This window comes from Coenobita brevimanus, chromosome 14 (assembly GCF_032717465.1).
Source record: "Coenobita brevimanus isolate Jiangsu-jjx chromosome 14, ASM3271746v2, whole genome shotgun sequence".
NCBI classification, from domain to species: Eukaryota; Metazoa; Arthropoda; class Malacostraca; order Decapoda; family Coenobitidae; genus Coenobita; species Coenobita brevimanus.
In genome coordinates, this window is record NC_136967.1 from 46355140 (window position 1) to 46381602 (window position 26463).

Here is a 26463-nt window from a genome sequence, read left to right on the forward strand (position 1 = left end):
CTCTGATTTTTATCTTTAAACTTACTAAGGAATTTCAGTGGGTTATGATCGGTATAAATGACTATGGGGTCAAAACCAGAACACAAATAAAATGAGAAATGCTGTAAACCCAAAATCAAGGCCAAAAGCTCTTTCTCAATAGTTGAGTAGTTCTTTTGAGGTGGAGTGAACTTCTTACTGTAATAAGATACAGGATGTTCAATACCCTGATCATCCTCTTGCGGCAAAACATCCCCAGCTCCTGTATCACTTGCATCAACAGCCATCTTAAAAGGCTTAGCAAAATTTGGAGTAGCGAGCACTGGCTGACTTAATAGAATAACTTTAAGTTTGTTGAAAGAGGATTCACAGTTATCGGTCCAGACAAATTCAACTCCCTTTTTCAGTAGGTCTGTAAGTGGTGATACAAGAATAGAAAAGTTAAGAACAAATCTCCTGTAATAACCTACCATTCCCAAAAATCTTTGTAGCTCTTTCCTACTTTTAGGTCTGGGAAGATCACTTATAACCTGAACCTTAGCTCCTGGTGGTGCAACATGTCCATCACCAATTACATACCCAAGGTACTGAACTTTAGCTTGACCAAACTCACACTTTGATAAATTAGCTACAAGATTAGCATGAACTAAACGGTCAAGAAATTTACTGACATGGCATAGGTGATCTTTCCAGTTGTCACTGAAGATTAATACATCATCAATATAAACAACACACCCTGCCAAACCCTCTGTTACAACATTCATGAGCTTCTGAAATGTGGCTGGTGCATTCTTCATACCATACGGCATTACAGAACATGCAAAAGCCTTTCCTAGTGTTACAAAACATGAGATCTCCCTAGCACGTTCAGTCATAGGTACTTGCCAGTATCCCTTTAACAAATCAAACTTACTTATGTACCTAGCCTTTCCGATCTTGTCTATGCAATCTTCCACACGAGGGAGAGGGTAAGTGTCTGTTTTGGTTATCTGATTAACACGTCTGTAGTCGATGCAAAGCCTCTGTGACCCACCTGGCTTAGGGACTAGAGTGACAGGAGAACTCCACTCGCTCTGACAGGGCTCAATCATCTTGTGGTCCAACAGGTAGCCAAGCTCCTTCTGGATGAGAGGAACTTTCACTGGGTTCACACGGTAAGGAGGCAATTTAATTGGCTTTGCGTCTTCAACATCGACATCATGCATCAACACAGTGGTTCTTCCTGGAGTGGCACGGAACACTTGCGGGTACTCCTGCAGTAATGCCGAAAACTCCTGCCTTTCCTTGGGTGGTAGATGAGAAAGCTTAGTCTGGAGATCATTCATGATATCAGGATTCTTCCCCAAACTATCACTCAGGCTCATACTGCATGGGAGAGCTTCACTTGCAGACTCGGGTGGAACAGTTACAGTGCAGACTGGATTATTTTCGTCCCGCCTGTGATATAACTTTAGCATGTTGATGTGACATAGTTGCTTGCTCTTTCTACGATCTGGTGTGGCGATGACATAGCTGACATCACTGAGTTTCTTCTCCACGAAATAAGGGCCACTAAACTTGGCTTGAAGAGGTTGCCCATGAACTGGTAGCAGAATCAAAACCTGATCTCCTGGCTGAAAGTGGCGTAACCTGGACTTCTTATCATACCAAGTCTTCATCTTCTCCTGAGCAGCTCCTAAATTCTCTCTCGCCAGCTGTAAAGCAGTGGACAGCCGTTCTTTGAAATTCATCACATACTCCAGCAGGTTGACGTCATCTTCCTCCGACAGCCAGCATTCCTTGAGTAGCTTAAGGGGTCCTCTTACTTCATGGCCAAACAGTAGTTCAAAAGGTGAGAAGCCCAGTGATTCATTTGGAGATTCTCTTGCAGCAAACACAACGAATGGAAGACCTTTATCCCAGTCTTTCTGATGTTCCAAACAGTATTTCTTGAGCATCGATTTGAGTGTTTGATGATATCTCTCCAACGCTCCTTGGGTCTGGGGATGGTAAGCTGAAGACGTGATCTGGGTGATGCCCAACTCTTTCAGAGACTGTTTGAAAATATTTGACATGAAATTACTTCCTCGGTCTGACTGTACCTCCTTGGGCAGACCAAACTTTGTGAAGAACCCTAGCATTTCCTTAACCACGTTCTTTGCTGAGATGTTTCTAAGTGGAATGGCTTCAGGATAACGAGTAGCCATATCAATCATGGTCAACACATAAGAAAATCCTGAAGAAGTCTTAGGAAGAGGGCCCACAATATCCACCAACACACGGGTGAAAGGCGCCTCAAAAGGAGGAATGGGAACTAGAGGTGCAACCTTTTCGGTCTGATTACACTTCCCCACAACTTGGCAGGTGTGACAAGACTTACAATACCAGGAAACATCCCTGAAAATACCTGGCCAGTAGAAATGTTTCAAAATGCGTGCCACAGTCTTCCTCACTCCAAGGTGTCCTGCCAAACTGGAATCATGAGCCACTCTAATGATATCCTGCCTACAAACACGAGGGATGACAACTTGATGTACAACCTCCCATTCACAGTCGGCTGATGCTGTTGGGGGTCTCCACTTCCTCATAAGTACTCCTGACTTTACATAATAACAAGTAGAAGCACCGGCTGACTCTTCTTCACTGTAAGCAGAGTTAGCTAGACCTTTCAACTCAGGGTCAGCAACCTGCAACTCAACCAACTCTTGACGAGACAAATTATCAACACTACGGGGTACTGCCTCATCTGGTGAGTGGTCCAAATTAGCAAAAAAGTGTCAGCTAGGATAACATCATCATCATCATTATCCTCTAAATCACCAGTAACTTTAGACTTAGCCCTAGTGACAGCACATGCAGGGAACACATCAGGGACATCACAATCCTGGAACGCAGCCACTGGCTCACTAGACAACTGAGGAGCTGGACACACTTGACTTCCACCAATATCATTTCCAAGTAAGAAAGTTACACCTGACATTGGGAGTGTCTCAACCAACCCAACCATAACGGAACCATTAACAAAACCAGACTCTAAAGTCACTCTGCACAGAGGAACAGAGAAGTAATTATTCCCTACACCTTGTAAGATTACAGTTTTATCAGAGGAATTAAAATTAGAGCCTAGAACACTGGTCAGCATAAGGGATTGGCAAGCACCTGTATCACGATATATTTTAACTGATTTCCTGTCATTACTGTCCAGAGGACTGACAAAACCATCAGACAGGAAATTAGCACATGAACTCTTGAGAGTGTCACCCACGTTACTGCTCAAAAGAGGAGCTCCATCCTGAGAATTTAAGTTACCCCTCAAAGCAGGTTCAGTTAACTCAGTTAAAGAATTCTGGGAACTCTCAAGAGTGGACACTAGACCAATTGACTGAATATTTAAAGACTCCTTTTTGTTCACATCACGCTGTCTCCTGAAACATCTCTCCGTAGTATGACCAAGCTTACTACAATAAGTACATTTACTTTTCTGAAATCTAGAGGTGAAGCTGGTATTTACTTCCTGAGAAACATCATCCTTATTCTCTTTCCTGTTACCTGTACTCTGAGTAGAGGCAACGTACTTACTCTCAGCTTTCCCTTTTTCTCTAGAACATCTCTTGTGAGTGAGAAGATACTCATCAGCTAAAACTGCAGCATCAGACAAATTATCTATTCTTCTCTCATCAAGATATAGGCTTACATCTTTATAAATACACCTTTTGAAGTCCTCCAGCAAAATCATCTGCTTAAATTTGTCAAAATCAGAATCCACATTCTTAGAATTTAACCACTGCTCTAACAAATCTTCTTTGATTCTTGCATACTCAACATGGGATTGCTTATCTTGCTTGTAAGTTGTCCTAAATTTTACTCTATAAGCTTCAGGAACAAGCTCATAGGCCTTAAGAATCAAGCTCTTAACTACATCATAATTATCAGACTGATCCTGAGGCAAAGATGCATAAGTTACTTGAGCTTTACCGGTGAGAACAGTTTGAAGGAGTACTGGCCAATACTCCTTAGGCCAATTAAAACCTGTAGCTACCCTCTCAAACAACTGAAAATACTTTGTTAAATCAGATTCATTAAAAGGAGGGACAAGTTTAACATTTTTAGCCACATCAAAATCATCAGAGCTAGATGATCCAGTTCCACCTTGTTTCATGCGATACTCATGGTCTGCCTGAATCCTAGCAATTTCAACTTGTGCCTCAGCCTCCCTAGCACGGGCCTCCTGCAGGGCTAGCTGTAACTTAGCTAATTCAATCTGCGTTTGCTCATTTGGAGGAGTTACATTAAACAAGCTTTCATTAATCATGTCAACAATTTGATCTTTAGAATGATGAGAGCGAACAGCAATTCCCAATTGTTGAGCAACAAGCTTAAGTTCATTCTTTGTTCTGTTTTCTATATCACACACTGTTTGCACATTTGACAAAAATCTTTGGCTTCATCAAGTGTAGAAATAGTAGCCATCATGAATATATCACAGTCACAAAATATCAAACAATATCCTTATGATAATATCCTGAATATCCTGATATGAGGTCGCCAAATTTATGTTACGGAACAGAGAAAGATAACGTACACTTTAAGTGAGAATGCTAAAAATCACTACTGTCCCGTAAAGTTCCAGGTTCAAAACAAAAGAGTTAGGTAAAATTACAAGTTAAAGTTTAATGCTCAAACTAACAACAAAACATTCAGAAATCATAAGGATAATGTAATGGCAAAAACAGGTTAAATATATGGTTAACTGCAATAGCCTCTATTAACACGAAATTAGCAAGAGTAAATTTATCTAAGTCAGCCCTGATAAAATGAGATACCAGATAATACTCAGTGAATGCCAGATAAATAATTACAGATACAAACTATTATCAAAAATGACTGACATAAAGAACCCCACACGAATTACAAAAACTTCACTAGGCCTACAAATTAAACTTATGCTATACAGTACAAGAAAAAATGCAACAACAGTCATACTCAAATTACACACAGCTGCTAGATGGTTGGAGATTTCTTGAGCACTCACAATAATAATATCTGTACAGGGGAGGACAGAGATGTGAACAAAATGAGGAGCAGATCTAAGTGGCCATGATGCAGAGACTGAGCTCATTATATAGGGGCTAGCAGAGCCTGATACAACTTGTAAGAAGGACGCGCAAATGAAGCCATGGGGACAAAGAGCTGAAAATCCCGCAAAGTATAACAGAGAGAACGACTTACTCTACTATAACGGTAGAAGGGGGGGACTGAGGCAGAACACGCTCGTGATCAAACATGCAGCAACTGTGCGTTAAAATTACACAAAGGATGATGAAATCATAGGCTATGTAACAGTATATATATATATATATATATATATATATATATATATATATATATATATATATATATATATATATATATATATATATATATATATATTAATATTGTTACTGGCTTAGTTAACCCCAGTAGCGAATGGGTGAAATAGAAAATAAGTGATAGCGTAAGGAGACAGACAAGCCATCATGAAGATAAATTCTTTTCCTTATCAGTTTAGTGGACTGTACTTAGCGGTCACTGGACTGATAACACACCAGATGTTTTTCTCACAAATTACACAGAAAATCCCTCTTGTCCATGAACTGTGGGTGTAATTTACAGTGTGGGAGGAGCCAAAACAGAGTATATACAAATAGAAGCCTAAATAACGTTTGTTCTGCCTACTAATGGCACATCAGTGGTCTTGTGTAATTTGTGTAACTTCACCAATGGCTCCCCTTCGTAGCAGGTGCCTCTATACTTGGTGAGTAGCTCTAGATATTCCATAAGACAGCCTAATGATTAATTAGCTGAGACAGGCGGAGTAAGTCTGCTTTTATAAGCTCAAGGAAAATGTGAAGACACATTTTGTCTCATTCTGTACACACATCCCTGCACACATTTTGTCTCATTTTTTGTACACATTTTGTCATTTGTGCACATTTGTTCACATTTACTGTCGGTACACTTCTGTCACATTGTGTTGCACTTTTCCCCAACATTACTCAATACGTGACTTTGATTACAAAACACACTGTTTGTGCACCATGTCCCATTTTTGGTTCACTCCTCCAGTTACACTAGTGTGTGAATTATAACTGGATTAAACCTTCGAAGTCTCCACGTTTCCTCGAGCTTAGCGAGTACTTAGCCTTCGCTGAGTGTATTCTTGTTAGGTAAGAATTAACTTGTTTTTATATTTGTATTCTGAGGTCTATATGAGCCCTCCTTTTGTAAAACGAACCCTGGTTTCTTCTTTGGTTGTGAATGTTATGGTGTACAGTAAAGTTAAGTTAGTTTTCTTATAAGCTTTACCTTATCCCTTTTGGTGATTAATGAAGGGCTAAGAGTGCACTGTAATATATAACCCCATAACAATTTGGCGACCTCCTGGCCAGGATAGCTCTGTGACATAATACTGGGAGTGATTACTCTTACCTACTTAACTATAATAAGTAATCATGGCCCTAATGAGTGATAGTGATGTGAAAGCATTTTGGATTCTAAGCCTTCCCCAAACACAGTGAAAACACTCACAACACACGAGCTCATATTGCTTGCCCAGGCCTTACTGTTGAGATTTCCTGCCTCAGTCATTAAGACTAAGTTACTTGATTTGATACTGGACACCATGTTTGAGCAAAGTGAGTCCTCTACAGTATAGCTAGTTCTGAGCCATATGATACTGCACAAGGAGTTGACCCTGAGCCTTTGGCATTGGAGATACCTGGCCCTAGTGATTTTTCTGCTCATCATACTGCTGACAATGTGCAACTTGAGTTAGCCAGAATTAAGCTGAGGGAACTAGAAGTGCAAGCAAAAATGAGAGAACAAGAATGGAATGCTAAAATGAAGGAAATAGAATTACAGGCTTAAATGAGACAAAAGGAAATGGATCATGAATTCAGACTGAAGCACCCTGATAGTTTACCTAGAGCTAACAGTTCATCTGCCAGAGAATCTTTTGATGTTGCTAGGAACATTAAGCTAGTACCTCCCTATGATGAGCAAGACTTCACTAAGTACTTCCATATGTTTGAAAAGGTGGCAGGTCGTCTCTTGTGGCCAAAAGACTCTTGGACAGTACTGCTGCAGAGTGTTTTGAAAGGAAAGGCTCAAGAGGCTTATATTTCTTTATCTGTTGATCAAAGTGTTAACTATGATTGTTTAAAAGATGCCATTCTCAAAGCATATGAACTCGTGCCAGAGGCATATAGGCTTAAATATAGATCTACCTTTCAGCAGAAAGATCAGACTCATGTGGAATATGCTAGAGTACTCACAGACTAATTTGATCAATGGTTGCATTCTAAGAAAGTTGATGATTTCTGTAACCTTAAAGAATTAATGATCTTGGAGAACTTCACTGGAAAGATAGATAGGGATGTGGCTACGTACCTAGTGGAAAAAGATTTAGATACCCTAGCTGGGGCTGCTGTTGTAGCAGATAACTATAGTATAATTCAAAAGCATGAACGTAAGCCTCAGTTATTTGTTAAGGGTAGGAGAGTGAACCAACCAATTTTTGTGAACCCTTCTTCTGGTAAAGGCAAGTTAATGTCAAGTGACACTAGTGGGAACACTGCAACCCTAGGCATGTTAGTTCTACGAAAGAAAGTGAGGACAGTGTTGCCAGAGGGCCAAGGAAAAGTGTCAGGTTTTGCCAGTATTGCCAGAAAATGGGGCACTTGCAGGATTGGTGCTGGAAAAAACGAGGGAATAATTCCTCTGTAAAACCTATCACTTTGGAAAACTCTTGAAGATCTTTTGACACCAACAGAGAGCAGCCACCCACAGATATTATTACCGGTACTCAGACACAACCCCAGCAGGTGCATATTGTTGATAAGGCCAGAGTGGAACTGTCAGTGGTGGATAGACAGACTCCTGTAGAGCTACTGTTAGACACTAGTAAAACTGGAGAAATGCAGCCATCAGGTTCTGGTGAGAGTGGTAAGAAGACTCCATCAGAGTGTCCCCCCCCCCCAAGCAGTACACAAAGTGACTCCCCCCCAGATCATTTATTTGCTAATTTTACATCTAAGGGGTTCGTTTGACTTGATGGAAAAGGTGGTAAGGAAGTCACTATACTGTACTAAGAGACACAGGAGCTTCACAGTCACAATTGTTGATGGGGATTGTTGTTGTAGCTGACCCTAATAAACGTGTCTTGTTGCAGGGTATAGCTGAGTTTGTATCTGCTCCCCTAGTTGAGGTGAAGCTCCAGTCAGAGGTAGTTACTGGTTCAGTGCATGTGGATGTTGTTGACTAGCTTCCTGTACAAGGGGTCACTTTCCTTTTGGGTTATGACTTGGGGGGGAGGACAAGTGAGTGCTGTTCCCTGCGTGTCAAAAACTCCCCTGAGTGAAGATAGGACTAAAGAGTTGGATGCTAAATTGTTTCCTGCATGTACTGTAACTAGAGCTATGACGGCTAAAGCCAGCCATGAGAATGTTGACAGTAAAGGCACTGGCAATGCTGATGGTGATATTGGGCTTGGTGATACCTTTTTTGCCCAGTTAAATGACTCAGGGGTTGATGATTCTCCCCAGACTGATGTAAGTACAAAGTTAGCTGATGTGCAAAAATCTGACCCAGGGATTGTCGCTTTAATTGACTCAGCAGTTAAAGAAGATGAATGTGAGTCTGAACTGTCAGAGTGTTATTATTTAAGGCCAAACAACGTGGTAATGCAAAGATGGAGACTTCCTAATGTTGTTCATGATAACGAGTGGGAGACTGTACGTCAGGTGGTGGTTCCAGGACCCTATAGGCAAAAAATTATGTCCATTGCTCATGACTCTTCTTTAGCAGGTCACTCAGGGTGAGGAAGACTCTCGCATCTGGCAACATTTTTATTGGCCTGGAATCCGTCGAGATATATCCCGGTTATATAGGTTATGTCACACCTGTCAGCTAGTCGGTAAGACCAATAAGCCATTCCTGCAGCTCCTATGATTCCTCTACCTGTGTTTGAGGCCCCATTCACTAGAGTCCTTGTGGACATTGTTGGCACTTTGCCTAAAACCTCTTCAGGCGACCAGTACATCCTTACAATGTTAGACATGGCTACTAGATATCCTGAAGCCATTCCCTTGAGAAATATTTCTGCTAAATTGGTTGTAAAGGAGATGCTGACCTTCCTTACTCATTTTGGTCTCCCTAAGGAAGTTCAGTCAGATCAAGGCAGAAATTTTAATTCCAAACTGTTTAGGCAAACCCTTAAAGAGTTAGGAATCTCACAGATCACTTCCTCAGCATATCATCCTCAGAGTCAGGGTACATTAGAGAGGTATCACCAAACTTTAAAGAGTATGCTGAAAAAGCTATGTGATGATGAAAAGGAATGGGACAAGTGCTTGTCCTTCCTACTTTTTGCAACCAAAGAGGCACTGAGCGAGTCCTTGGGCTACTCCCGATTTCAGTTAATCTTTGGCCATGAAGTAAGAGGTCCTCTTAAACTCCTCAACGAACAATGGATCAAGAATGATGACCAAATTAACTTGCTAGACTATGTGTCAAAATTTAAAGAAAGACTGGCCAATAGTATGCAAGTAGCCAGGGCACACTTAGAGTCCTCTCAGGAGAAGATGAAAAGGTGGTATGACCACTCTAAGAAAGATAGGCATAGAGTGATTCACCCAGGTGATCAAGTTCTTGTCTTGCTTCCCATTCATGGTCAGCCTCTGCAGGCAAGTTTTGCAGGCCTTTATGTAGCGGAGAAGAGGGTAGGTGAAGTAAATTATGTCATTTTAACCCCAGACGGGAGGAAGGAATGGAGATTGTGCCCATGTAAATATGTTGAAGGAGTAGCACAGGGGAGACGTGGACCCCCTAGTGCTGCATGTGTGGTGTCGGCTGTCGAGTTGGTGGACCCCCCTAGTGCTGCATGTGTGGTGTCAGCTGTCGAGCTGGCAGAGGACGAGGGTGCCCTTTGACTTTGGACCAGATGACCAGTTGAAGAGAAAACCAGGAAGCTTGGAGTACATTGACTGATAAACTCTCTCACTTGACTGCAGAGCGATCTGCTGAGCTTGTTGCCCTTCTCAGGGCAACAGCACAACGTGGACGTTGGAGATGCCAGCCCTGTAAAGCAGTCCCCCTACCGGGCTAGTCCTCAGAAGCAGATCATCATTCAAGAGGAACTGAAGTACATGTTGCAGCAGGGGTTAATCGAGTCCTGTCAAAGTGAGTGGTGCTCCCCGGTCATAGTGGTTCCAAAACCCGATGGGTCACATCGCTTTTGTATTGATTATCATAAAGTCAACTCCTTTGCCAAGACTGATACTTACCCACTTCCTAGAGTAGATGATTGTGTGGATGCAATAGGCAGTGCTAAGTTTATCACAAAATTAGATTTGATGAAGGGATATTGGCAAGTCCCACTCACAGAAAGGGCCCAAGAAATTTCCTGTTTTGTGGTCAGTGACAATACTTATAAATGTAAGGTCATGCCCTATGGTATGAAAAATGCTCCTACCACCTTCCAAAGGCTGATGAATGATCTTACCGAGGATGTTAAAGGTTGTGTTACTTAAACTGATGATGATGTTATTTTTAGTTACACCTAGGAACACTTGAGCTAACTAGATCCCTTGCTGCAGAGACTATCTTCTGCTAATTTAGTGCTTAATTTAACTAAATGTGAATTTGTGAGGGTTCGAGTGTAGTACCTAGGTTATGTGGTCGGTTTGGGCCTGATGTTAAAGTTCAGGCCATTGTCAGTTCCCCACAACCCAAAAATAAGAGAGAGTTGCAACGATTCTTGGGTATGGTAGGGTACTACAGACGTTTTATCCTGAACTTCTCTGATCTTGTAGCTCCCCTCACTGATTTGTTAAGAAAAGAAGTCAAGTATGAGTGGAAACCAGAATGTTAGGAAGCCTATTCTAAAGTCAAAGCCATCCTGTCAAGTCACCCAGTGCTTCAAGCTCCAAATTTTGATAAACCCTTTAAATTAGCTGCTGATGCCAGTGGCCTAGGAGCTGGTGCAGTTTTGCTTCAGGATAATGATCAAGGCTTTGAGATGCCTGTGTGATATTTTAGCCAAAAAAATCAGTAAGGCCCAGAGAAATTATTCAACTATTGAGAAAGAACTCCTTGCACTCATAGTTGCCCTTCAACACTTCTCTGTGTATGTTGGTCCAGGGTCAGGTGATGTGTACATTGATCACCACCCTCTGACATTTTTGTCCCGATTTAAGGACACAAATCTTAGATTGACCTGCTGGGCCCTATTTTTGCAAGAATTCTCCCTGGATGTAAGACATGTAAAAGGTGTTATTAATGCCAGGTGTTACTGGCATAACTAACCCCAGTAGTGAATGGGTGAAACAGAAAATAAGTGATAACGTAAGGAAACAAACGGGCCATCAAGAAGATAAATTCTTTTCCTTATCAGTTTTGCAGGCTGTTAGGGTAACCCTTGTTCCCAGCTGCGATTACTTAGTGGTCACTGGACTGATAACACACCAGATGTTTTTCTCACAAGGTAAGCAGAAAATCCCTCTTGTCCTTGAACTGGGTGTAACTTATAGTGTAGGAGGAGCTAAAACAGAGTATATGCAAATAGAAGCCTAAATAACGTTTGCTCTGCCTTTTTAATGGCACGTCAGTGGTCTTGTGTAATTTGTGTAACTTCACCAATGGCTCCCCTTCGTAGCAGGTGCCTCTATACTTGGTGAGTAGCTCTAGATAGTTCATAAGACAGCCTAGTGGTTAATTAGCTGAGACAGGCGGAGTAAGTCTGCTTTTATAAGCTCAAGGAAAATGTGAAGAGACACATTTTGTCTCATTTTGTACACACATCCCTGTACGCATTTTGTCTCATTTTTTTCTTGTACATACATTCCTGTATGCATTTTCTCATTTGTGCACATTTGTTCACATGTACTGTCGGCACACTTTTGTTACATTGTGTTGCACTTTTCCCCAACATTACTCAATACGTGACTTTGATTACAAAACACACTGTTTGTGCACCATTTCCCATTTTTGGTTCACTCCTCCATTTACACTAGTGTGTGAATTATAACTGGATTAAACCTTCGAAGTCTCCACGTTTCATCGAGCTTTGTGAGTTTTTAGCCTCCACTGAGTGTATTATGGTTAGGTAAGAATTAACTGCCAACGGCCATGCCACGTTGAGTACACCGCTTCCCGTTCGATCAGCGAAGTTAAGCAACGTTGGGTCTGGTTAGTACTTGGATGGGTGACCGCCTGGGAACACCAGTTGCTGTTGGCATCCCTACGTCAAGTGGGGTTGGTGGAGGATTAGTGCCCCTCCCTGTAAAACAACTAACTCTAAGCCCTTGGCCACCCTGTCTGGGATACATGGCGTCTGGCAATGAATGAATGAAAAAAAAGAATTAACTTGTTCTTATATTTGTATTCTGAGGCCTATATGAACCCTCCTTTTGTAAAACGAATCCTGGTTTCTTCTTTGTTGTGTTTGTTATAGTGTACAGTAAAGTTAAGTTAGTTTTCTTGTAAGCTTTATCTTATCCCTTTTGTGATTAATTAAGGGCTAAGAGTGCACTATAATATACACCCCCCATAACTATATATATATATATATATATATATATATATAGGCAAACTAACCACAGGAGAAATGAAAGGAGCGACAGTGAGTACTTAGGTATATTACATCTTCAGATGGTTAGTTTGCATACATATCTTCACGGTGAAGTCTCTGCAAATATATATATATATATATATATATATATATATATATATATATATATATATAATGTATTAAATATTTTTTTTCTTAGAACATTCCATTAAAAATAGCAAATAAGTCTGAGTAATTTAGCATATTTTAAAGGCTTACCCTTTTAGTTTAACCCAATGGGTAGACTTCCAATGTATGGCACATGTACAGTTATAGAGGATGATGTATGGACTATGAAAGTGGTTCTTAATATGTGATACTTGAGTCTTGAGGTACCAAGAGATTTGTGAAATATTTAAAATTATATTGCTGTCCTTTAGAACAGAATAATATGTTTTTGTTATCAACTTTTGCCAGATTAATTTTGACATTTCCAGGTTTCAGCTAACTTAGCTATGATTATTATGCTCTCAAAGACGAGGAAATTGCACATGAGACTCCCAGATGCATTACTGTTCTTTTATTCCATAAGGATCATTAAAAAAGCTACTTTTTTCTGCCAAAATCATCTTCTTGCTCTATTTTTCGCCATTTTCATTATAATGAGCTATCATTTAAATATTGCAATACATACTTTCATAGGCCTCAGAGCCCCTAAAAATACTTAATTTTCAAAAATTTTCCTGGGGCGACTCACAGCACCCCCCCCCCAGACCCCCCAGCTGCAAAGGATCTCTTCACTCGCCTTCCACCACCTTTTCAAGAATCTATAGACATATTTCTCCCCCCCCCCTTGTGAACTTTCTAGCTATGCTCCCGATGATGATATGATGTAATGTTCTTTGCACCATTCATGAGCCGGAACTTGCTACACTTTAGATAATAACTTTTCGTCAAGTTCATCCCTCAGATAAGCACAAATGTTTTGTATACTAGGTAGGCCTCTTTCTGAGAGCACTTCGGTCAGACATAATTGGCTTATCACAAAAATCACAAATACCACACTGTTCTTGTGCTGCCATCTTGTTCCTTTCACATTGTCTTCTATCCATCTATGTAGTTCTGCCTCTACACTTCAATCTGTATCCAACCTGAAAAATAAAAACATCTGACAAAGTATTCTCTAGTTTATAAATTCATAGCAACATTATCAATATAGATATCCGATTTTTTGCGGTTGGTGTACGTTTTTTGTGTATATCACTGTCAGAATTCTTAGAATAATAGCAGAAATGAATTTATCACTCCTTAAAACCCATAGAATGTGGTATTATATGACCAAGTGTCAATTTTACTCACTAAGCAATACAGTATATATATGCGCTCCATGCTGATGGTGGCCATCTTGAATTTTTCGTCCCAAACGGTTAGCTTAGGTGGAATGTTTAAAATCTTTGTTGATTTTGTAGCTTTCCTGGAAAAAAAAAAAAAGAGCTTTCTCAAATTTTTTTTCTCAGGTATCTCTTTAATGCTCCTGGGTTATGTGTGGCTTTGAAGGCTTCCTAGCACGCTTTTCTTGTTGATTTACTTTGCATGCTACAACCTGACGTTTTTCTTTATTTTATTTACAGGGCGATACAAAAGTTATGCATTTTGACTAACACTGATTTTATTGTGTGTACAAATTCTTCTAATGATTTTCTTAAAATTATTTTTTAAAAAGTTGTCTAGCATGGCAATGATATGGTGCATTTTCTTACCATCAGCCTAGAAATTTTCTCAGCAAAAATGTTAAAAAATAGAAAAGTGCTCAAAAACTGCAACACCTGCAACCATCAATTGGTGTAGAGGCCGAATATCTGACACTAACTCTAAAACTCAATTACTTCACTCTTTCCAGACCTCTACTATTTCTACCAAGCTTAAAATTAAATTAAAAATGCATGAGTTGACCCTGTCCTTTGACCTTTTTTACGTTATTGTACTCAAAACCAAAGCATTTCTACAAATTAAATACTAAGTCATAATTGCATGAAATTTGATGGACCTTGGTTACGAGGTAGGAATGAGCTTCCTTCATCTCACCAGCCCTCAGGATCTGTTCCATTCCATCTCCCTTTGTTGAATACTTTTAGTGTTTTCATCAAACCAGAGGGTAGGCAAGTATACTCGCGTAATATGTCTACCTCCAACTGTCTACACCCCACTACATTCACATTAGACATCACACTTTCTATTTTCATTCTCCCTTTGCAATGGCCGCTGCAGTATCATCAGCATACTCGGTGACACATCGATTACCACCAACGGCAGAGTAGGGCTGGCAGCACAGGGTCCTCCAAGTCGCAATCAAGCAACTGTACCGAGAGCAGTTGTTGCAGACACCGTTTATGCTCGTCAGTGGAATAGTGCGGGTTCAGCCTTATATTTCACTAATATCCGTGGTCTTAGTACCAGTCTGAATTCGGTTCACTTTTTCCTCCAGTCTGTATCTCCTTTAGCCCTAGTCAAACAGAAACCCAAATCTCTTCCTCAACTGATATATTCCCATTTAGTTTTCCTGGTTATCATCTCCTTACAAACTTCTGTAACTAAGTTGGCACCTGCTGTTATATCAAATCCGAATTTGCAGTTGACACTATTTTGAACTTCACTTCAGCTAACTCTGATCATTCATTATACAAACTAAATTACCTAAACAATATCTACTAAGTCTGTATAGTTTATCGCTCACTCAATGCTTCTTCAGAATCCAGCATATTTGATACCATATCCACACAGCTGACCAACTCTAACCTCACCCTTACCACTGAAATTACGGTTATGGGCGATTTTAATGTCCATAATGTAGAATGGCTAATGCATGCTGCCAGGACTGACGATACTGGTCCAGACTGTCTAAAGTGCCAGCTGTTTGCAGATTCGTTTAGGCTAATCTTATTCAATTGGTAAGGTAACCAACCAGAATACCAGATAATCCTGACCATTACGCCTATCTCATGGACCTATTCCTGACAAATAAACCAGATCCATACGGGATAGAAGTAATGTCACCACTTGGATCCTCTGACCACGATCTCATCAAAGCCTCATTAATCAGTTGCCCCAAACCTTTCCGTTCTGAACTTGTCAGGGTGACCAAATGGCACTTTGGTAAGGCAGACTGGGATGGATTTCTAAATGTTATTGCTGATACTCCATGGCAGTCTTCCTTCTCTACTGACATCAATTCTACCCAGTCCCACATTAATGATTTAATACAAACTGGTATGAAACTGTTCATACCCAGTCAACAGTTTATTAAAAGATCGAACTTCCCAAAATGGTTTGACAGCAATTGTGCCACAGCAACGACCCAAAAGTCTTTAGCATATGACTTTAATTAAAATCAAAACCATCTGAATCCCTCAGTCAGTTTAATATTGCCAAAAAACATGTAAACGAAGTACTAAATCTTGCTAAATAACACTTTCTTCATAACCAAGCATCCAAAATATTAAATAATCCTAAAAAACAATAGAATATTCTGTTCAACTATCAGTTCTTTCAATAATAACTTTAACAATTCATCACCCATTCCCCAGCTTTAATCTTCAGACGGTAACACTATAAATGACCTGCGTGGAAAAGCGAACATCCTTGCCAGTATGTTTGCCAAAAATTTTACCTTAGATGAAGACAGCCAGAACGTCTCTTTATTAGAACTGGACTCTCCCGATACTCTACTTAAGACACAGATACAAAAATCCATCCTTTACAATTTACTAGCCAACAAAGCTCCAGGTCTAGATGAAATTCCTCCAATTGTATTGAAAAAGTGTTTCCCTTGCTGCTGTTCTAGCAAAATTATTCGGACTATGCATACGTACTTCTTTATTATGAGGAAAGGAAGTTCCTCTGAACCCTCTGATTACAGATGAAGAGCTATCACATCTTCTCTTGGTAAAGTATTAGAGCCTGTAATTACTAAGCACATTGTTAAACATCTTGAATCCAACAACTTGGTTAGTTTGAGACAGTATGGTTTTCACCATGAAAGATCCGCTGTTGAAATACTCAGTCTCCTGACTCACATCATCCATCAGTCAATTGACCAACAATGAGAAATCCATGCAGTAGCCCTTGATATTTCTAGAGATTTAACAGTGTGGCACCGTTCCATGCTATCCGACCTCTCTTGCTATGACCTATCATCTTTTGTTCTATTGATTTCCTCATATCTCAGCAACAGAAAGATAAAAGTAGATGATGTATATTCCAATTTCCACTCGATCAGTGCTGTCGTGCCACAGGGAAAAGTCTTGGTTCCAACCCTATTTCTAATTCATATTAATGAACTGTTATCTGTCACCCATAATCCCATTCACTCATACGCAGATGGCTCAACACCACGGTTTATTCACACTTAAACACCCGTTAAAAAAGTTCAATATCTCTAACTCGCAGCTTAGTACAACTCTCCAAAAATCAAGACTTATCTATTTTCACTGAATGGGGACAAAATAATGTTGTCTCATTTAACCTTAGGAAAACCAGATGTATACAGTTTACCTATAGAGAGATATTCCTGATTCCTGTGTTACATTCAAAATGGTACTAGTATTCCGGTTTCTGTCTCTGAAAGTATATAATCCTATCTCTAAAAGTATTGAAATTCTTGGTGTTTCACTCAACGATACCCTCAACTGGACCGCTCATGTTAGATCATTTGCTAAAACCACGCCACAGAAACATGAATTATTGCATAGACTCCACAACTATTTTACTGACGTGCAGTTGGCTATAATTTACAACAGTCATGCGCACTCTCAGCTGGAATATTGCTCACCCTTGTGGAATGATGTGGAGAGGTTGCACTAAAACAAGTGGCAAAAATTCTGAACAAAGCTATTAGATTTAACCCTGATCTTACAAATGAACGACCTCCCCTACAAGAAGGTATGTTTCCTCCTTTGCTTTATTTTACAGATACTTTTATGGCAAATTCTCATAGGAAGTTCCATCCATTGTGCCACTTCTCTACGCCTTTCCCAGCACTACACGGGCATCTGGTAGCGCTCATGAGTATGCTGTCACACTGCCATATTGCAGAACTTTTGCGTATCAGAATTCTTTTATTTCCCGAACTGCATCTCTTTGGAACTCGCTTCCTAAAGTGGTTTTCCCCCAAACTTCAACCTATGGCTGTCAAAGTGAAAGTGTTACAGATTTTTTAAGAATGGAAGACTCCTGTAATTTGGTGTATGGGTTATTTTTTATTCACTTATTTTTCCTTCCTCCGTTCATCTTAAAAAAAAAAAAAAAAATCTGAATTCATTTCCCCACTAAGCTAACTAAATGAGGTTAGGACGCGTGCTATAGCAGCTTTTCATTTCCAGTTTATCGTACTGTAAAGCTCGAATGATGTTCTCTTATATGCTGTATACCACAACCCATGCTCATAAAACAGACAGTAACAATCTTATGAATGTACCAACTCTAGAATTCTCTTCCGGTTAACACGTAAAGACTGTGTTCAACTGAGAGTTGAGTAAACGAGCCCATGAGTGTGAATATGGTCGCCGTTAATTCTGTACTGAATGGGACAACCCTAGTATTCTAATCCGACTGACGCCATACGATTCAGTTCAGTTTTGAAGAGACCTCTTGAGCTGACGGGGTAAATGAAAGTTATATTTTCCTTTTCATTCATGAAAAAATCTTAGAATTGTATGGTGGCAGAAAGAATCTAATATCAATAACGCTCTTGGGCAGAAGGGTTTAATAATTGCCTGTAATAAAACTTTAACCTTGTGCTTATCCTATCATCGAACGCCCCTTTTAAAAATTATGTGAGCATTAATACTGTGCTAATAATGGTTGTTCAGAATTTCTATGGTAAGTGAATAATAATTGCACTTTTAATTCCCCAGTAATATGGTCGCGCGTGCGTGCGTGCGTGCGTGTGTGTGTGTGTGTGTGTGTGTGTGTGTGTGTGTGTGTGTGTGTGTGTGGTTTATGCAGCATTCTTTCTCATGCGAGCAAATTAATGTGCTCAACACGTTTATGTTTAACTTTTCTTTATTCTGGCTAAAAAACATAATATTTTGCGGAAATTAGGGAAACTCTTATAATAAAATTGTAATGAAGGCTAAATCTATCCAGTTCGATGTCTCCCTCAAAGCAACTAAACTCGTCAGGCAATAACAGAATGAGAGTAGATTCCTTCAGAGTTAATGAAGTTGCATGTTTAATATAACCTCCAGTAAAAGTCATTCGACTGATTTGACACCATCACTGAATGTCACCACATGAAAAGTACCCTGCCGGAAAACAATAGTGTGTGACAATTATCTTTGCTAATATTCATCCGTGACTCATCAGGAATTAAGACGATTCGCATGCAAGGTTCTTTCTCTGCAAACATGGTAGTGTGGCTCTGACAGGGGCACCAGACACTACCAATCTTGGGTAACAAATTGTCAGTGGGCCTTGGGCATTAAGTGCTGCAAATAGAATAGAATCAGATTGTGTTATGGAAGGAGGTGAAAAGGATGCGAAAGGGAGAGTCTGGGAAGGAAAAACGAGTAAAAGCAGAGGATGGAAGGATGTTAATTGAGATGGATGCAGTAAGGAAGAGATGGGCAGAGTATTTTGAAAGATTGTTAAATGTAGAGGAGGAAAGGGTGGCTGAGATTGTGGCAGATGGAAGGGTGCAAGGAATAAATGTGTTGGGAGAGTTGAATGATTCTTTGATCACGAAGGAGGAAGTGGAGAAGGCAGTAAAGGAGATGAAAACAGGGAAAGCTGCAGCTATGGATGGGTGTGCTGTTGAATGCCTGAAGAGTGGTGGAGTGACCATTGTTGAGTGGTTAGTAAGATTGCTGAATGTGTGCTTTGTGAAAGGTATGGTGCCAATTGACTGGGCAAGTGCTTGTGTGGTCCCGTTGTATAAAGGCAAGGGTGATAAGTATGAATGTACTAGATTTAGGGGTATAAGTCTGTTGAGTGTTGTAGGTAAGGTTTATGGTAGAGTGTTAATTATGAGAGTTAGAGAGGGTACAGAGGGAGTGATTGGTGATGAGCAGTGTGGCTTTAGGAGGGGGAGGGGATGCGTGGATCAGGTGTTTGCTGTGAGACAAGTGTGTGTAAAGTATTTAGCGAAAGGCAAGGATGTGTTTTGGGCATTCATGGATTTAGAGAAAGCGTATGATAGAATTGATAGGGAGGCTTTGTGGACTGTTTTAAGATTGTATGGTCTTGATGGTAGGTTACTAAAAGGGGTGAAAAGTTTTTATGTAAATAGTAGAGCATGTGTAAGAGTGGGAAATGCTGTGCGTGACTGGTTTCCTGTGAGAGTGGGGCTGCGACAGGGATGTGTGATGTCGCCTTGGTTGTTTAATATTTACATGGATGGTGTTGTAAGGTAGGTGAATGCAAGAGTTTTAGGTTGAGGTCTGAGTCTGGTGAATGTTGATGGTGGAGAGTGGAATCTGAAGCAGCTGCTGTTTGCAGATGATACTGCACTGGTGGCTGATTCAGAGGAGAGATTGAGACAGTTGGTAGAGGAGTTTGGAAGGGTGTGTGAAAGGAGGAAATTGAAAGTAAATGAGAATAAGAGTAAAGTGATGAAGTGTATGAGGTTGGTAGATGGTAGGGGGATGAATATAGCTTTGAATGGTGAGTTGCTTGAGGAGGTAGAGTGTTTTAAATATCTAAGGTCACATGTTGCTGTGGATGGAGGAATAGATGCAGAAGTGAAGTTTAGAATAAATGAAGTAGGAAAGGTGCTGGGAGGAATGAAAAAAGTGTTTAAATGTCGTTCGCTTAGAATGTATGTAAAGAGAAGGTTGTATGAGGGTGTTGTGGTACCGACTGCATTATATGGGGCTGAAACATGGAATATGGGTGTAGCAGAGAGGAAAAGTTTGAATGTAATGGAGATGAGGTGTCTGAGGAGTATGTGTGGAGTGACGCGTATGGATCGAGGTGCAGGGAAATGATGAAGTGCGAAGGAGAACTGGAGTTGTTCGGGAGATGGCTGGTAGAGTTGAGCAGAGGGTGTTGCGATGGTTTGGGCATATGGAGAGAATGGATAATGAGCGATTGGTGAAAAAGATAACTAGATCTGATGTGAGAGGTGTAAGGCTGAGAGGAAGACCACGAATAGGATGGATGGACAGTGTGAAGAGAGCACTGGATGCGAGAGGGATGTCTGTTGAGCAAGGAAGAGTGGCTGTGCGTGACAGAAATAAATGGAGAGAATTTGTGAATGAATAAGTGATGACGCAGCCCTGAGGGGATATTCTCCCGCATTTGGTCGGATCAGCTAGTCAGGTCAAGTGCGGGTAAGGGGATGGGTCTGTTATGATGTAGCAGGGGAAAACCAGCTCTGCTGTCGGGCCCTGCTGCGGATGTCACTGATTGCATTGCGCAGTTGACCCTTGTGTGGTGTGGTGCGGTGAGGATCTGTCCGTTCTCCCCTTGGGGCTAAGATGCGAATGAATGTGTTTGAATGGATGAGTAACTGGGGAGTGTGTCGTCCTGTTTCGGCTACCTCCCTTTCCTTGGGGGAAGCAGCCTAGGTATATAGATAGATAGATAGATTTTTATGCCGCAATGTAAGCACCATTAATTTGTTCTTGCTTCCACCAGGCGAACGGGGTTGTGAATAACTGCATGTTTTTGGCGTTTTTTTTTTTTTTTTTTTTTTTTTTTTATTTTTTTCATGCTACAGTGCCTACATACTTACTACGTGCAACCTGTCTCTTGTTGCGTAAGATTGTTGAAATGGGTACGTACAAAATCAGAGTACTCATTCCTTGCTACCACTTGACTGATTAATAGTGTGGTACTGAGAGGGACGCCAAGCACTAATCTATCAGTGGGCCTCGGGTACTAAAGAATGTAAAAGGTGTTGAACGGTACTCAGTAAACATTGTTAGTGGTATAACATGATGTTATAATGAAGACAATGTAAAATTATCCTTTTAACTGTGATATTCGATATTGATATTAATCCTGGTTAACATTTCATCCAAGAATTCAGATTCCAGTTGTTAACTCTTCTTGTTTAAAAAGTCTCTCTAGAGGTAAATCATATCGTATAATGGCTTCACACGAACATTTTTTGGTGCCAGAAACTAGCTGAATTTTGTTGTTCGGTATTTGCTGGTGGTGTTATGCTAACGCTAACACGAGTACTTAATTCCTGCTATCACCAGACGAAATGAAATTTGAATTATGAACTGAGGTGTGTTTATGCTATGTTGTGGTACCTGCAGACTGGCTATGTGCAAATTATCTCTTTCATCCTTAGGTTACAATTTATATTTTGTGCTTGTTACTACTATATGATTTTATACAGCTTAGAAGAACTTCCTACCTATAAAGGGGCAAGTGAGGTCTATGTCTAACACATTCAGTTAATCAAGCTTCTTATAAGGTATCAAGTATGCCTGTAATCTTTGGTAACAGATTTTCAGTTGGTCTCAGGTATGATTGTTGGGCGGCTGTTTCATGGGCCATATTCTGGGTGGCATAGGAGGCCTCGTAACACGTTTTTCTCAGTATTTATGTTCTACATTGCACTTCAACATTCTTTTCTAAGATATTAACAAATTTGTTTTAGCAACACAGAAAGGATAATGAGGTGCAATGTACAGTGGGCCACAGTGAAAAGGGTACACAATTCCTAGGGATGTGGAAGTTTGCGACTTACGGCATCCCCTACTACGAGATAGTATTCTTTTATAAATGAGTCTCCCACCACTCATTAAATGGGCTTATGACACAGATGATGACTGGCTGACACACAAGGGTCTGTTTCTGCAATATATAATAGTTACACTCCGTATCTTGAATATGCCACAGTTCCATAGTTTACGTTTGTGAGGAGTAGACTGTAGCACCAGTCGAACAGGGCAGAACTCCTGAGGTGGATAGCAAGTTGGTGATATGGAGAGCTGGAGCTCCCGTTTCACCAGCCCTCAGGACTTGATCCTTACCATCTCCCTTTGCTGAACATTTTCAGTGCATTCATTTACACAGAGAGTAGGCCAGCATGCTCTTTTAATACCTCTACCTTCAACTGTCTACACCACACTACATGCGCATAACATAACACACCTTCTGTTCACTTTCTTTAGCAATGGCTGCTGCAATGTTACTATCAAATGAGGTGATACCTCGGATTGCCACCACCGGCAGGGTAGGGCTGGCGGCACAGGGTCCTTCTGGTCACCACCAAGTGACTGTGCCGGCAGCGACTGTTGCAATTCCCAGTAATGCTCGTCAGTGGAGAAGTGAAAATTCGGCCTTATTCTGCACCAACATCCGAGGCCTTAGCACAAAATTAAACTCAGTTAATTTTTTCCTTCAGTCCACATCCCCTTTGGCCCTTTTCCTCACAGAACCACAATTCTCACCCTCTACTGATATATCCCCATTTTGTTTTCCTGGTTATCATTTCCTCACAAACTTCCGTATCAAATCCCAATATGCAGTTGACACTATTTCAAACTTCATTTCATCCAGTTTTGATTACTCATTGCATAAACGAAATTGTCAAAATATTACCAAATACATCTGTGTAGCCTGTCTCTTCCCCAGTGCTTCTTCAGAACCCAGTGTATTTGATTCCATATCCACACAGTTGAGTAATCTTAATCTTGCCCTTAGCACCGAAAGTACCATTTTGGGTGATTTTAACATACTTAATGTTGAATGGTTATTGCATTCTGCAGAACTGACGACGTTGGTCTAGAGTGCAAGCTGTTTGCCGAATCGTTTAATCTCACCCAGCTGGTAAAGCAACCAACCAGAATACCTGATAATCCTGACCACAATGCCCATCTCTTGGATTTATTCTTGACAAATAATCCAGATCAATAGGCCTACAGGATAGAGGTACTGTCACCACATGGATCCTCTGACCACAATCTCATCAAAGCCTCATAAGTTAACCCCCCCCCCCCACACTTCCCGTTCTGAACCTGTCAGGGTGACCCGATGGCACTTTGATAGGGCAAACTGGGATGAATTTAGAAATTGTGTTGCTGAAATTCCATGGCAGTCTTTCTTCTCTGGTGATCCCAATTCTACCCAGTCCCACATTTGCAACTTATTGCTTGCTGGTATGGATTTATTCATAACAAGTCAACAGTTCACTAAAAGATCGAACTCTCCAAAATAATTTGATGGCAATTGTTCCAGAGCAACAGCCCAAAAGTCATTAGCATATAACTGTTACTTAAAATCAGAAACATCTGAATCACTCCCTCAGTTTAAAATTGCTGGAAATCATGCAAAACCTGTAATAAATCTAGCTAAATCAAACTTTCTTCAAAAGCAAGCAACCTTAATGACAACAGAATATTCTGGTCAACTCTTAATTCTTTCGATAACAACTTTAACAAGTCATCATCCATTCCCCCACTAAAATCTTCAGATGGCAACATTACAAATGACCCGAGTGGGAAAGCATATATTTCTGCCTGTACATTTGCCTGAAATTCTACCATAGAGGATGCCAGCCAGAACATTCCAGTACTAGAACTTGACTCTCCCGAAATTGTTCCACTTAAAATACAGGCCAGATACGTAAAATCCATCCAAGACAATTTACCTTCCAACAAAGCTCCAGGCGCAGATGGAATTCCGCCAATTGTGTTGAAAAAGTGTTCCCCTGAACTTGCCTCTGTTCTAGCTAAATTATTCAGACAATGCATATGTACTTCTTCATTCCCAAATTCATGGAAAGAAGCCAATATCCACCCAGTTCCGAAGAAAGGAAGTTCCTCTGACCCCTCTTATTACAGACCAATAGCTGTCACATCTTCTCTTGGTAAGGTATTTGAAACTTTAATTAATATGAACATTGTTAAACATCTTGAATCCAGCAACTTAATTAATGATAGACAATATGGTTTTCGCCACGAAATATCCACCATTGACATACTCAGTCTCCTAACTCATACCATCCATCAATCAACTGACCTACATGGAGAAACTCATGCAGTAGCCCTTGATATTTCTAAAGTTTTCGACAGAGTTCCCTGCTGTCAAAACTCCCTTGCTATGGACTAACGTCTTTTGTTCCTTTGATTTCCTCATATCTCAGTGACAGGAAAATAAGAGTAAAAGTAGATGATGTATATTCCAATTTCCACTCAATTAATGCCAGCATGCTGCAGGGATCAGTTCTGGCACCAACCCTGTTCCTGGTTCATATTAATGATCTCTTATCTGTCACCCACAATTCCATCCAGTCATATGCAGATGACTCAACACTACATAGTTCATTCACACTCAGACACCCATTTACAAAGGCTAATATCATTACCTCTCAACTCAGTACAGCCATCTCCATAAATCAAGACCTATCTACAATCAGTGAATGGTTTTAAAAGAACCTTGTCGCATTTAATGCTTGTAAAACTAAATACCTGTATATACAATTTACTAATAGACAGAGATTGCCAGATTCGTATATTACCTTCAGTGCTACTAATATTCCCATCTCCAAATTCTCGGTGTCTCACTTAACAATGCCCTCAGCTGGACCTCTCATGTTAGATCACTTGCTAAAACCGCCTCAAAGAAACTTGGATTATTATACAGAGTAGATAACTTCTTCACTGACGAGCAAGCAATTAGCAATTTATAAGAGTCATGTGCACTCTCAGCTCGAATATTGCTCAACCTTGTGGAATGGATGTGGAGAGGTTGCATTAAAACACCTAAAAAATTCAGAACATTAACAACCCTGCCATTACAAAAAAAACTATCTCCCCTAACAGTAAGAAGGGAATGTTGCCTCCCTTCCATTATCTTACAGATATTTTTATGGCAAATGCTCAGACGAAGTTGCGTCCATGGTGCCACCTCTCCATGCCTTCTCTCATGCTACACGGACATCTGCTAGCACTCAAGACTTGAATGTCACTCAGCCATATTGCAGAACTTCTGTCTATCAGAATTCTTTCATTCCCCGAACTACATCTCTCTGGAACTCGCTTCCCCAGAGTTGTTTCCCTCCAAACTTCAACCTACTGCTGTTCAAGTCTAACCGTTACAGATATTTCATAAACAGAGGACACCAGTAATCTGGTGTATGGATTTTTTTTTTTTCATTTGTTTTTCCTTCCTCTGTTCTGTTATAAAAAAAAAAAAAAAAAAAAACTAACACTAAGTACTTTCTGCAAAATATAAAATGGATTGAACGGAAATATTTATACCATAAGTAACAAACACACCACTGGCTAAAATAATCGTTGGCACTTGTAGCACCCGTTACATAAGCTCTTGATCAGCAGCGTTAAAAACGAAGCCTCGAACACAGTATAGCTGTTGAATTAATGTGTGTTAGTCCTTCAGTGCAAATTTAGCTGGGAATTTTGTAGGCAAAGATATGCAGCTCTTTGTAAAACTGTGAATTACATAAATTCAATTGAAGAGACTGCACACGTAAAGGGAAAGTAAATCATATGATAACCTCGATGAGACATCCTGATGTGCATAAAGAGTGTGCACCGGCATCTACACACACACACACACACACACACACACACACACACACACACACACACACAATGAAACAAACTAATCCACAATAGTCGTTAGATCAGCATCTTTTAAATAAAAATGTCGTAAGCATTAATCTGTCTATCTATCTATTGCCAGACGCCTTAATCCCGTACGGGGTGGCCACAAACAAATCGCCTCCACGTCGCCCTGTCAGCCGTCATTTCACTATCATGCTCCCAACTCACACCTCCCTCTCTCATATACCTCTCCACTCCATCCCTCCATCTCATCCTCGGCCTCCTCCATCCTCTCCCCCTTTCCACCTCACTCACATACACTCTCCTCGTCAGTCTCTCACCCTCCTTCCTCTCCACATGGCCAAACCACCTCAGTGTGTTCCTCCTAACTCTTCC

General features: G+C 40.5%; 1 non-coding gene across 1 annotated transcript; it reads left to right on the forward strand.

Annotated features, from left to right (window-relative positions):
- Nucleotides 1-12113: 12113 nt before the first annotated feature.
- Nucleotides 12114-12232, forward strand: LOC145390511 (5S ribosomal RNA). The gene has a single exon (XR_013895659.1). It is a non-coding gene; the product is annotated as a 5S ribosomal RNA (ribosomal RNA).
- The last annotated feature ends 14231 nt before the right edge of the window (nt 12233-26463 follow it).